This window comes from Bombus pascuorum, unplaced genomic scaffold (assembly GCF_905332965.1).
Source record: "Bombus pascuorum unplaced genomic scaffold, iyBomPasc1.1, whole genome shotgun sequence".
NCBI lineage: Eukaryota > Metazoa > Arthropoda > Insecta > Hymenoptera > Apidae > Bombus > Bombus pascuorum.
In genome coordinates, this window is record NW_026869742.1 from 458,230 (window position 1) to 471,608 (window position 13,379).

The window sequence follows — 13,379 nt, forward strand, 5'->3', positions numbered from 1 at the left end:
GTTCACAACAAAGACGCTACGATGGTTTCGAACAATACGAAATAGAATTCGAAATGTAAATGAATATATTTACGTAAGTAGATAAGCATGTAGGTGTGTGTAAGCAACTTTGTAGTATAATATATTCAAATAATGTCAAAGCTATTCTCTGTTATTTAACTATAACAAAATGAAGTATAATAGAAAGTGCAAATTGTACCTTGCAATACAGATTTTTAAAATAAAACGAAGAGCATAATTGAAGGTGATCTCCTTTGTTCTATCGTACTCTCGACCTTTATTCTTACAATTTAAATTACACGATTCATTAAATCATATAACGACGTACATTTTCCTCGCTTTCTCAAACAGTTCATGTCCTTGGTATTTTACAAAGTAGCGTAAAATAGACTCTTTTTTTACCAGATAATTATGAAAATATAATACAATAACTGTTTTATTATAATTTATACAGGCATATACTTTTAAATAATAGAAATGTAATTTTTCTTAGCAACATTAGCGAATCCTTGCTATAATAACTTCAGCGTGAAGATCCGTTTGATACCTTTCATTTAACACCCTTTAATACGTTTTATTCAAATTTCATTGACTGTTCGTTAAATATACCTGTAACGACTAATGATAATACATATTATGCGAGTTAATTAATGCACGATCGCTTGTATCTCGAGTACGAAAACAATTATTCAAATGAAATGAAAACAAAAGATAAAGTATAATATAATAAATAATGCAATAACACTGTATCATGAAGACGAATAAAAGCATAATTTATTGACTACAAACTTTCAATATAATCGTCGTTAACATTGATACGTTTTTGACGCGTAACAAATTTTTTTTATTCCGTCAGCGGAATTCTGCTGGCCTATTTTTGATGAAAGATTTCACAGCTGTCTTCTCCCCATCGTCGGGCTTCAAATGAACACCCTTCGATATCTTATTTAACTTCAGGCAAGGAATGGAAATTCGATGAATTTTTGTACGTATAACAGATAGTTCAGATCGGGTTGTCAGTTCACATCAGATATGGTTTTTCGATCGGTTCAGAATCTTTGCCGAATTAATAATAACCGAAAATAGCTTTCGCACAGTGCCGTATCTTCTGAAAATTCAACTGTCACGCGTATGATTACTTCCTTTATTTGTTCGTTCGTTCCGATATTTGTAGTTAGGAAAAATGAATTTAAATATTATTATCGGCGTCGTAGAAAGACAATCAACAGAGGAAATTGGTTATTTCTTATCGTAAAAGATCAACTGAGTTTGTATCGAATTCTCATGTCTCAACCAAGAAGAGATGAAATAAGAGTTTTTAATTATTTCCGGATGTCAATATTTTGATAATCTGTTAAAAAGAGTGGAAAAAGATTTAACAGAAGAGAACACAACTATGAGAACAAGCATCGGTTCCGAAGAGAGATTGATGATATGTTTGAGGTAAGTAAGTTTTATTAAATTTTATACTTAGTTTTATAATTAACTATAATGGCGATGTATTGATGATTTAATCAATGCAGACTGTTATCTTTATAAGGTTTTTATTCATAAAATTCATTTGGTGGTCTGGAAGCCAACCAGCCAATTTCGACTTGTTGGCAACGTCGTTCTAATCGAATCTTCCGAACGAAATTGATTGAACATAAAATATAGTCAAAATTGAACTGACTAAACTTTACTACGTGGCGAAGTTTACTCAACTGAGCAAACTCGGTGATGCGCTTTAATTTCTAATCTCACTAGTGATTTCCATGAAAGGCTCTTACAAACAATCAAAAAACACTTCCTGCAACAAATCCACCGCTCACTCAAATCATACCTAAGCAACTTTACAGTAAAAATAAAAGATGTATATTCTGAATTAAAAAAACATCAAGGCATCAAACACATTGTTACGACCTTTCCCGGCGAGAGCCGGTCGTGGGGGAACGCGTCAGCGAGAGGGGTAACTACGATTCTACTAATCGATGCTGCGAAATGGTCGCTCCCCGTGCGGTTCCGGTAGAACCGGGGTGGCTCAATGAATGCAGCTGTGTTCTACATTCACATGCTTCTACACATATTCTACTCTTAACTGTAGAATACAGTTGCATTCATATATATATATATATAACTTATAAGTATATATAAGTATATATGTATATATATAAGTGTTAATCTCATATAAATATAAATATAAATATAAATATATATATATATATATATATATTTTTATATCAGATTAATACTTACAGCTTATACAGAAAGTATTGGTTTTAATCGTATCGGAAGTTACCGATAGAATGTTCGAGTGAGACCTTGTAAAATGTTACTTTTCGGAATGACAGTTCGCTTTAGACTGACTATCTTAGACCGATTCTTTGTTTTTCGGGAAGACAATACCCACCACCCTAGGATTACGACACCGCACGCGCCAATGATCACGTAGGCCGATTTCTTTATAAAAACGAACAAATCGCAATCGATCTTTCTGGAAGTCGCGGCCAAGTGGCAACCAGACGCTCGTCGATACATTGTATGTTCATTGTATACCCGCCGGGAATGTAATACGGGAGACCCCGGGCGATGGTTAAAAATATGATTCGTAATGAATTCGCGGCGCAAAAACATCCTACGTGGCAAAACGACCGTTTCTGCAGTAACCATAAATGTGGGTCGTAGAGATTATTGAAGGTGCAGAGACACGTGGATGCCCGCTTGGCCCGGGCGCATGGCGCGCGGCGAGGCAAAATCCCACTCGACGTTACGCCCACCACAGAAAATAAATTAAAAGTCTACAATACAATGGTAAAATCAATTTGGACGTACTGAATACCACTATGGGGGACAGCAGCAATAAGCCACATGGATAAACCAGAATTTCTACAATCCCAGATACTGAGAACAATAGTCAACGCCCCATGGTATGTCAGAAACGAGGATATACGCAGAATTAAAAATACCAACGGTGAAGGAGAACATTTTGGCAGGTATGCAGAAAAATACAAAAGACGAACGACAACACCTCGAAACCAGCGGGCTGCTGAAGCGAGCAAAATTCTCACAGAAAGAAGACTAAAAAGAACTGACCTCGCTGAAGAAATAAAATAATCAAACTCGAATATGGTATTCCGCTGGAGGTAGCCACCCACATGTTATTTAGCAGTTAAATTAAGAAAATTTACCAAATGTCCAGCTCGACAAATTGTAAAATACAAATTAAATAATAAAAAGAAGAAACTAATGATTGACTTCCGACCTTAACTCGAAAAAGCTAAAACTGTTGTTCTGCTCTCACCCGAGATCACGTCAACGAAATAATACACACGATGGAAAATAAACAATACTGTACAGCCGTATTCCTGGACATAGAGAAAGCATTCGACAAAATAAACCACGAAAGCCAACTACACTCAAAGAATAATTCCTGGAACAAGTATACCAAATAATAAAATCATACATAAGCTTACAGAACCTTTACAATAGAAGTAAAGAACACACATTCCGATGTCAGACATCAAAGCAGGGGTTCCGCAATGAAGCGTCCTAGGGATCGTACACGCTACATACACGGCCAACATACCAACAACTACCAATAGCAAAATATTGAGATTCGCGGACGACACAGCCGTACTAATCAGGCATATTAACCCTGTAACAGCAGCCAAATTGCTACAAAAACAGAAAATTAGATACAAGACAAACGAATTAAAGCTAACCCTAACAAACGCAATCACGTCACATTCATATCACGCTGAGAAAATAGATAACAGCTTCCCGAACGGCACGCAAATAACGCCAACAAGACAAGTCAGCATATCAAATCAATAGTAGACGAAATGCAGGCAGCAAGAAGACAAATGGGCAAATGTTAACAAGCCGAAAATCCAAATTGAGCACAGAAAACAAACTAAAAATATACAAAATAATCATAAAACCAATCTGGACAAAATCTAAACAAAATCGAAACAATTCAAGCCAAAATCCTTAGAACAATAGTAAACGCCCCGTGGTACGTTAGAAACGAGGACATACGGAAAGACCTTGGAAATACCAACGGTCAAGGAGGAGATTTCAGGTGGCAGCTGAAACGTGCAACACAACGAACATCGCAAGAAGAGTAAAAAGGAAACACCCAATAGACCTCATACAAGATATAACTTATTTATTTTTATTTTATTTTTTTATTACCAATGAGATATAACACTTTACCAAATGTCCTTCCGGACAAATTGTAAAAAGCAAAATAAACTATTAAAAAAAAAAGAAAAAAAAAAGACCGTGAGGAAGACCGGGAGTGCTCGATATCACTAATTGGCTTGCTCGCCTAAAAAACGAGGATGAATCAGGAATCCCTCCTTTCTGGAACGCGAGCGAAGTGATTCGAGGAGTGGTCGAACGTGGCGGCCTCTCCGGTTACTGTGAAATGATTCCTCCGAGTCTCGATAATTGCCCCTGGTACTTGACACCAGTCGAGATCCCTTGGAATTCTTAATTTATGGCGCGAATACGTATGGCAAGAAAGAAATCGACCTTTCTATGCGTGAAGTGTCAGCTTATATAATCGCCGAGAGACTTTAACACCGGATTAAACAGCACAGCGAACAGATCGCTAACAAAATTAATTTAGTAATGCAACATGTAATTCATCTTTTAAATATTTTTTGATTACCTGTACGAAACACGTACTTGCATTAAATATTTTGTAGCTTTTACGTAAATTATTGGTTTTCTCTTATATTCATTATTGCATGATAATCCCCATAAAATTCAAAGCATTACGTATTCTATACTTGATATATTGTTAACATCAAGATCTGTATTGATTGTATGTGAAGTTTGACCTACATACCTTGATGGCTGAATATCGTGCATTCTACTTATTAAATAAATAATTATTGAAAGAGTACGTACGTACTCGTATAATCTGTACAGAATGCATCACAGCTTGTTTAAAATTATATTCTCGAATAATTAACAAAACAGTGGATGTTAATTGAAGTAAAGAAAGAAAGTGCGGAAGGGATTATCTACTTTCTAGGTAAGCATAATAGATTAACAATTAACAAACAATTCAGGATGCAGGAAATCCTATTATAATAAAATACATGGCTATTCAGTGAAAACATTATAAATATTTATTATTATATGTTTAAGATGACTATTCATGCTGTATATTAATCATTTTTTAAATATACAGAGTGTCTAGAAATTTCTGTCATTTGAAATAACTACCAAACGCGAGAGTAAATAACACGAAGAGGTGTTTTTTAAGCTTTTTTTTACGTGGATTATAATAAATATAAAAATTCCAGTTAAAAATTTTCACGTCGCGTTTTTTAAATGGAACATCGTATTTTTGTTCTCGTACGATGAAAGGGCCGAGGACGAATTCGATGCCCTGTTTTCAAGTGGTATTTAATTAACGCAACGTCGCAACAGAGGAAATGTCGAAACACACAAGGGCTGAGTTTTTTGTTTCTCTATTTTTTCACTTCACATCGCACGTTCGAAATTCGCATATCGGTTGAAACGCTGCAGCACTCTGTTTGAAAATGGAGAACAACCATTTGTTTCGATACACCTACGCGTGTGACACCATACGCGAAAAGCATTGTCTACGAAACAGGACCAACAGCTCTTGAAAATAGGAAGAATCGAATTACTGATACACATGCAAGTGTAGTAGAACAAATGGTTGAAAAATTTGTCCGTTTCAACGATACTTTTTCTATAGCGACGTTGCATCAATTCAAAATTATTTGTCAGTAGCGTTTTGAATTTTTCTTTTTTTTTTTTTACTCTGTTATGACATGCGAATTAAAATGTGATATCCCATCTAAAAGATGCAAAGCGACCTTCGACTGGCTTTGAAAATTTTTAACTTTAACATTTTACATTTTTACACTTCTTATTACTATTTTATTTTATTTAATTTTATTTTTAATATTTTTTTTTCCACTTATTACATTTCTCCGTATCATCTATCGTTTGGCAGTTATTTCCAATTGCAGATATTTGTACAGACGCTACATATTTGGTGTAAACATTTGGCAATCTCTGTGTACATTTTCACATTCGTCTCGATCAATATAATCACGATAATTGCGTCTCATTGGTGTATTAATGACATTTCAGTGTTTTATATAGGATACAGAATGTATGCGAAAATGGATTGATAAATAACGCTCACGCGTCACGTAGCTCGAGGACAAAAATAGATGCAATGGTACCGGTAAACCGGGAGCTTGTAGCTTCATTCCTCCCCTATACCATACCAAAAATCAATAACTGTACATGACGCAATTACAGATACCGTTTATGGGGAAGTTGAATATTGACACGATGTCAACGAGACTCAAGCAACGTGCAATAATCGATTTAATAACGAGAAACGTTATAACCGTTATATTATAATATTATTACCGAATCGATAATGAATAGCCGAGAGCAGCAGTTCTGTATTTACGCCTTACCTTCAGCTGCCGAACATATGAATTAATGGATTCAATATAGTTTGTAAAATAGCAATTACCATAAAAGCTTATTCACACTATGGTGGATCATTCATTCACCGCACAAATTATTTGTTTTGCGTAGTACCGCATGACACACACATTTCATATGCGGGCGCACAGTAAAGTTAAATTATTAAATGAATTTACACAAGCCAAGTTCAATTACAATTGTATGTAACACCTTTTCCGAGGAATCAATTGCCAGTATCCTTCCTTAACAGAGTTGCCAACATGTTCAAAGCAAATTGGAAATCTCAAATTGCGCTCTGCCATGGTATTAGTTTAGAATATTGCCGTTATTATTTGAACTTAGTTAGTTAATTGGGAAGCGAGAAACTACAGGCAACTATAATCGAATTTCACTTAAGTGAATTCGTTTAATTATCGCGTTGTATTTGGCGCCCCTTTCTCAAGATCGATTGGCGAATGTTTAAGGCATCTAATACCAACGGACAGAATGTAAATTTAATTCTAACAAAAGGGGAAGAATTAAGATTTATAATTATGCTTAAACATATTATAATATAAGGCATTCAATAATATTCAAATTGCGACTTCTAAACGGATTACAGATTTTTCCTGACAAAGTTCCACCGTTCCCTCGAAAGCCCGTCATAATTCCTTCGGGAACATCTCTTAAGCGTTTCAATGAAATTGTCGAGCACAGCACTCTTCTGGTCCCCAGCAAACTCAATTTCAATAGAACTACATTTAGCATTAATTATATGCGTAAGATGGGATTTATTCAAATCATGTCGTATAATAAATATTCACAAGATATATGTATACATTAAATATATTGTAATTTCTGTTTTCAGTAGTTTCGCTACTTTTATATAAAACAATATAAAAATGTAAATGTATGTAAGGTGGTTGAAACGACATAGCGAGATCATAATATCGGTCAATAACTATTTAAATATTTTTGTGCTAAATATATTATAAAAAAAAATATATATGTTTATATGTACTTGTATTAAATATTTGTAAATTCTATATACATTATTAGATTGATTGCAAACTTTACCGATGACCGTAATTGTCGTCTACGTCGGTTAAAACTAAATCATAGATATTTATGCAAATTTTTGTAAATTTCAATATTAAATTTTTGTAACTTACAGAATGAAATTTAAAAAATGTTGCATCTACTAAATATTATAAAATCTACTATGTTCTCAATGGAGTTTACAATAAAACTTTACCGTTGAACAACGATCGTCTAAATAAACATAAGTCTGGCGATGTAATTAAACCTGTGTTTTATTTTGAACTACTGATAACGATGAAACTTTTCATGTTGACGATGGTATAAAGAGATACGTGCATCCGCAAAACGAGCAAATGTAGGAAGCGAGTAAATAAATTTCAGAATTGTTAAATATGAAAATTACCGTTACACTGTGGATTTTATCCAACATCATGTATTCTGAACACGACTAAAGGATTAAAACCCCGACAGATATTTGTTTCGTCCGAAACAAATATATATATATATGTATATATATAGAGAGAGAGAGACAGAGTAACATAGATATGTATAGTAACATAATCTCTAAGCGACCTTCATCTCGTGAAGTTTATGCCTATCGAGATCGCAGGTTTTAGCAAACGTGGACGTTGAAACCAAAGAATATAAGGAAATATCTTCTATTGCAGTAATATCATTTATCCCTTACTTTCTCTTAGATTATCGTCTTTCACTTGCTTCGGCTAATTCATTACGAACGGTACTCGACTCGCTGACAAATTGAAAGCGATTACGTCTTCGGATCCTCTCGCGTGTCGTTTCAGATTTCAGGTTTAATTTTCGAAACTAAATTCCACTTCAGGATCTTCTTACGTTATATACATAACCCTATTTTATCATTAATTATTCGAGGCGATAGAAAGCAGAAATGTATGTAGTTGTTCGTGTGCTAAAATGGCCTTGTAAATTCTAAAAAAAAAAAAAAAGAAAAAAGCCTTGGAAAAATGAAAAAACCTTTCTCAATACTGGCCGAATTTCATGTAAAATACTTTTCACGTTGTCACAGTTGAAAGAGATATTTTAGTAGACTTACTCGGATGGATCACCTAGCAGATTACTACACACATACGTTCATCCATATACACACACACATACGCTTCTACTATCGTGAAACATATTTTGCGTTAGTTAAAAACTACGCGTAGGAGAAGAAAACATTTTTCCACACAGTTGTTTGTAATACAATTTGGACGAGATATTTTGCAACGCAATATCCTTTACATGACGCTTTGTACGAGATAGCTCGCAGAGAAATATCGCTCATGTGGCGCTTTGAACGTGATATGTATGTTACACGTTTTTCACTAGAAAGAAAGATCTCGCAAATTCGAGGAACGAATCTCGCAGAATGATTCGCAGAAAAATTAATTTGTAAAATACTGCGTATTTATGAATATAAAAGAGCATCGGTTTCCACGAACAAGTAATCCTATTCTTTTGTCGTATGAAATAATTCAAAGCACGGTATTATGCATAATGGTACGTTACAATCGTTACAAAAGTACCTCGTTTTTTCTACGTAATTCATTCTCCTCACAACGTACGCAGTATTTTGTAGGATGGCATTTCTTTATCGTAGGAGCTATTTTCTTAGGGAAACATCGAGATTTAATGCAAAAGAGGAACTTTTTCTGAGATCTTTTTGTTTTGCGATAAAAATTTTCAACTGGTGTAAAATACTTCTTTAATGATCCAGAAATAATGTGTTCTTTTATCTCGCGAAAAGTTTTTCCATCTTCGTGACAAGAGAATATTACAAGACAATTAAATATCGTTATGTTAAGCAAATGTAGAAAATACTTCTCGTGCCATTTCATAAATTTACTTATGGTCAGATTCTCCCGTAAAATTTGATGGATTTCATTTGCTCCACTCATGTATGTGTTATAATCTAGAACGACATTGAGTTTCTGCCGGTATTGTCCCGTACCGTGATCGATATTAGTTGACATCACCAAGCGAGGAGAATGTACAGTAGCAAGGGTTGATACTAGCTTCTTGTCTTCCCACGCACAAAAAGCCACCGTTTCGCTATATCTGACTAGCATTTGTCCTTTTTTCAATTTTTTTATATCTCTTGCAATCGTCCCGTAACGTGGCATTTCCTTTCGTTTTAGACGTACAATACCGCAAACGTTAGTTCCATTTTTATGTAATATTTCGTACAAGGCAGGAGACGAATGGTAATTATTGAGGAACAGAGTTCTTCCTTGTTGAAGCAAATGTTTCGTTAAATGTAATACAATTGAACCGTAGGCATCAAGTGGTTTGGAATTCAAGTCACGTAGCAATTGTCCACTTCGAATTGTATACATAGCCAGTTTCACATTCAGCCAAAACAAAGGTTTTTAGTCCAAAAGTTGCTCGTTTGTTAGGAATATACTGGTTATATGGCAGTCTATCTTCCCATAGCATCACGCTTTCATTAACGACGATATTTCTTTCTGGCCGATACGCGCTTTGAAAGCGTAACGGTAATCTGTCGATAACAGGTTGTACTTTGTACGTTACATCGATGTCTTTTCCATTTATTTTTCTCATTATCCTCGTCGTTAAAATTTAAGAATCGCAGGATTCGCAAGAATTTGTCTCGTGACATAACGTTTCTTATAAATTGAAAGCTGTACATGGGATCGGTATTCCAATACATAGAGATCGTAGGTAAATGGACTATACACGTGTAAATAATAATAGGGATGGCGGAATACATATCAGTAACGGTAATATTATAAGGAACCCTGGAGAAACCGTATTTCTCGAACGAAGCGAAGGAAATATCCCGCGTATTCGTTTATTAGTCAACGATATTGCGTCGACATATGTGTCTCTTTCGTGTTCCAAAGCGATTAACAACATTTGAACCTGAGATATTTTGTTCAAAGCATCGCATGAATAATATACCGTGAGGTATTTCGTATAAAGCGTTATACGAAACGACATTGCGTTGTAAAATATTTCCTTCTCAAATACGAGAGGATTAAAAGGATAAACATAACAAATGGAATATTGAAACGACGAACAGAATAACAGAGACTGTTTACTTGGAGGTATAAAGTCTGATGAATTTGTTTTGTCCTTGTTTATCTTATCGATTTGAATTAAACGTAATTACCTTTACGTAATTATTATGAATACCTTGTACAGAAACTACTGTACGTTTCAAAAGTCTAAGAAATGAATTTTCGTTTGCAAATTTCACCTATAAATTAGTATACACAAGCAACTTGTACATGCAGATAGAGAAATTCCACTTATTTCCTTGCATTTTGTTTTAAGGATGAAAGGATAAAATGGCTGAACGTAATAATCCTTCTTTCATACCAATTTAATGTAAGAATCGTATCGTTGAATAAACACAAATACCTACAAATCGAAAAATTCTGTTTAAATGAATATGTATGTATACATGCATTTATAATCAAGTTCCATGAATTCGTATCCATGAATTGAAATTATTTTCATATATTCGAGAACAAAAGGACACGTATTTATACGTAACTATCGATACTATCGATTTATACGTACAGTAGCGGACAAAAGTTTAAGACGATGATTTGTAAACCGGATTACAAACATCTTATACGCATATTGTTCTTCTATTCGGTTTGTCTCTTTGGAATAACGTAGCTGTATGTTTGACCTTCGTAACCTCAGACAGTCAGTTGTTAAATACAAACAATGTAGGAGTTACAACAGTTAGTTACCGCCTAGCACTTGGAAACAGTGGACATTAGTTTAAGACGATCTGTGTAAAACGTGAGTACGAGTACAGTTTTTGAACATTTTGATTCTGGAATGTCAAAATCATTGTTTAGTGTACCTTTTATTGCTTAAAATTCATTTAGGTAGGAACAGACTATGGGTAAATCAAAGAATTTACTTGAAAACGAAAGGGAACAAATCGTAAGGCTGCGAAAGCAAAGTAAAACCTTCACCGAAATAGCAAATATAGTGAACAGGTCAGAAACAGCTTGTAAACAAGCTTGGTATAAATGTTTAAAGACAGGCATGTATTGCGATCAACCGAAAAACGGAAGACCACGGAAAACAACACCGAAAATGGATCGCCGGATTCATCGATTGAGCGAAAAGGATCGTTTTCGTAGTGCAAATAATATTGCTGCGGAGATAAACTATGAAAACGATACACAAATTAGTGCTAGAACTGTTAGGAGAAGATTAGAAGACTTTAACTTAAGAGGACGAAAACCCCAAAAGAAACCACTGCTGAGTTCTAGGAATCGAAAAAGACGACTTGCATTTGCTAAAGCTCATAAGCATTGGACAAGTGAAGATTGGCAAAAGGTATTGTTTTCTGACGAATCGAAATTCAATCGCGTCTGTTCTGACGGGATACGGTACGTTAGACGTCGAATTGGCGAAAGTTTGAAAACACAGTGCGTTTTAAAAACTCTTAAACATGGTGGTGGCAACGTTATGGTGTGGGCGTGTTTTTCTCGAAGCGGCCCTGGTCCGATATGTCGTATCAATGGAATTATGGACCGTTTTCAATACAAGGACATACTCAAGAACACAATGTTACCTTTTGCACGCAACAATATGAGTGATGATTTTATTTTTCAAAATGATAATGATCCGAAGCACACGGCTCGGGTTGTGAAACAGTTTTTTCAAGAAGAAAATATCACCGTGCTGCCGTGGCCGTCGCAATCACCAGACATTAACCCAATCGAGAATTTGTGAAGCATCATAAAAAAGACAGTACAAGGTTATAAACCGAAAAATTTAAATGAACTTTACTCTACGATTGAAACAGCCTGGAATAATATTACGGTAGATTAATATAAAAAATTAATAGATTCTATGCCAAGAAGATGTACCGAAGGGATAAGAAATAACGGATATTGAACAAAATATTGAATTTAAACAAAAATTGTGTATATTTTTTAACCAAAAATTAATATTTTTTGTATAGTCTTAAACTTTTGACCGACGAAATATTATACAGATTTCGTTCCTTTTTTATAACTTAGCTATTGAGCAAAATATCAAAATGAAATTTTTTTTCTAAGTGTACAAACAAATGTACAATTAGTTAATACCAAAAGTAGAACACCGTATTTATATTTTTTATGGAAAGTAAATCAATTATTTATTTCTTCCATTTCGTCTTAAACTTTTGTCCGCTACTGTAACTATATATAAGGAAAAAGTATGCTTGTTTCTTTCGTGAAATGCAGATATACACAATTACGTATAATTTCATGGTAAATAAATGTTTAAATAAATATTGCAGAGAGTAATTAGTCGATATACCAATAAGTATTTAAGTATTTATAAATATCGTGTACCAATAAGTATTTATATTTTATTTATTTCATATTTTTAATTTTCTCTTTACGTCAAAAGTTTTCTTCTCCTATCTCAATTATCCCAGAACTTTTCAGGTTTTTCGGCGAGAAACTTTATTGTATAATTTCTTGTGTCGACCAAAGAGTTACGGTCTTTATCATTAAGGGAATTTTGTAATGACCTGAATAGGGGAAAATTTGAGGGTCCAACGTCTGTTGAACACGGTGGGCGTGCTTCAACATCTTTTGTCGAGTAATCAAAGACGCGCAAAGCCACGCATTGTTCTGACGAAACTGAAACTTCTGGACGTTTTTGTTCAATTGCTGTCTCTAATTCGTCTCATTGCGAGCAATATCCTTCCGAATTTATCGTCTGGTCGTTTGTCGTCATAAACAGCGGATATATTGTTTCCTACTTGTGTAGCATTTTTGCCTTTTCGGTAAAAGAAAAGCATCAAATGCCTATAATGCACTTTGTTTCCTTCCATATTTAGATTTGAAACTAACAAAAATTAATGTATTCTAAGCAAGACTTTT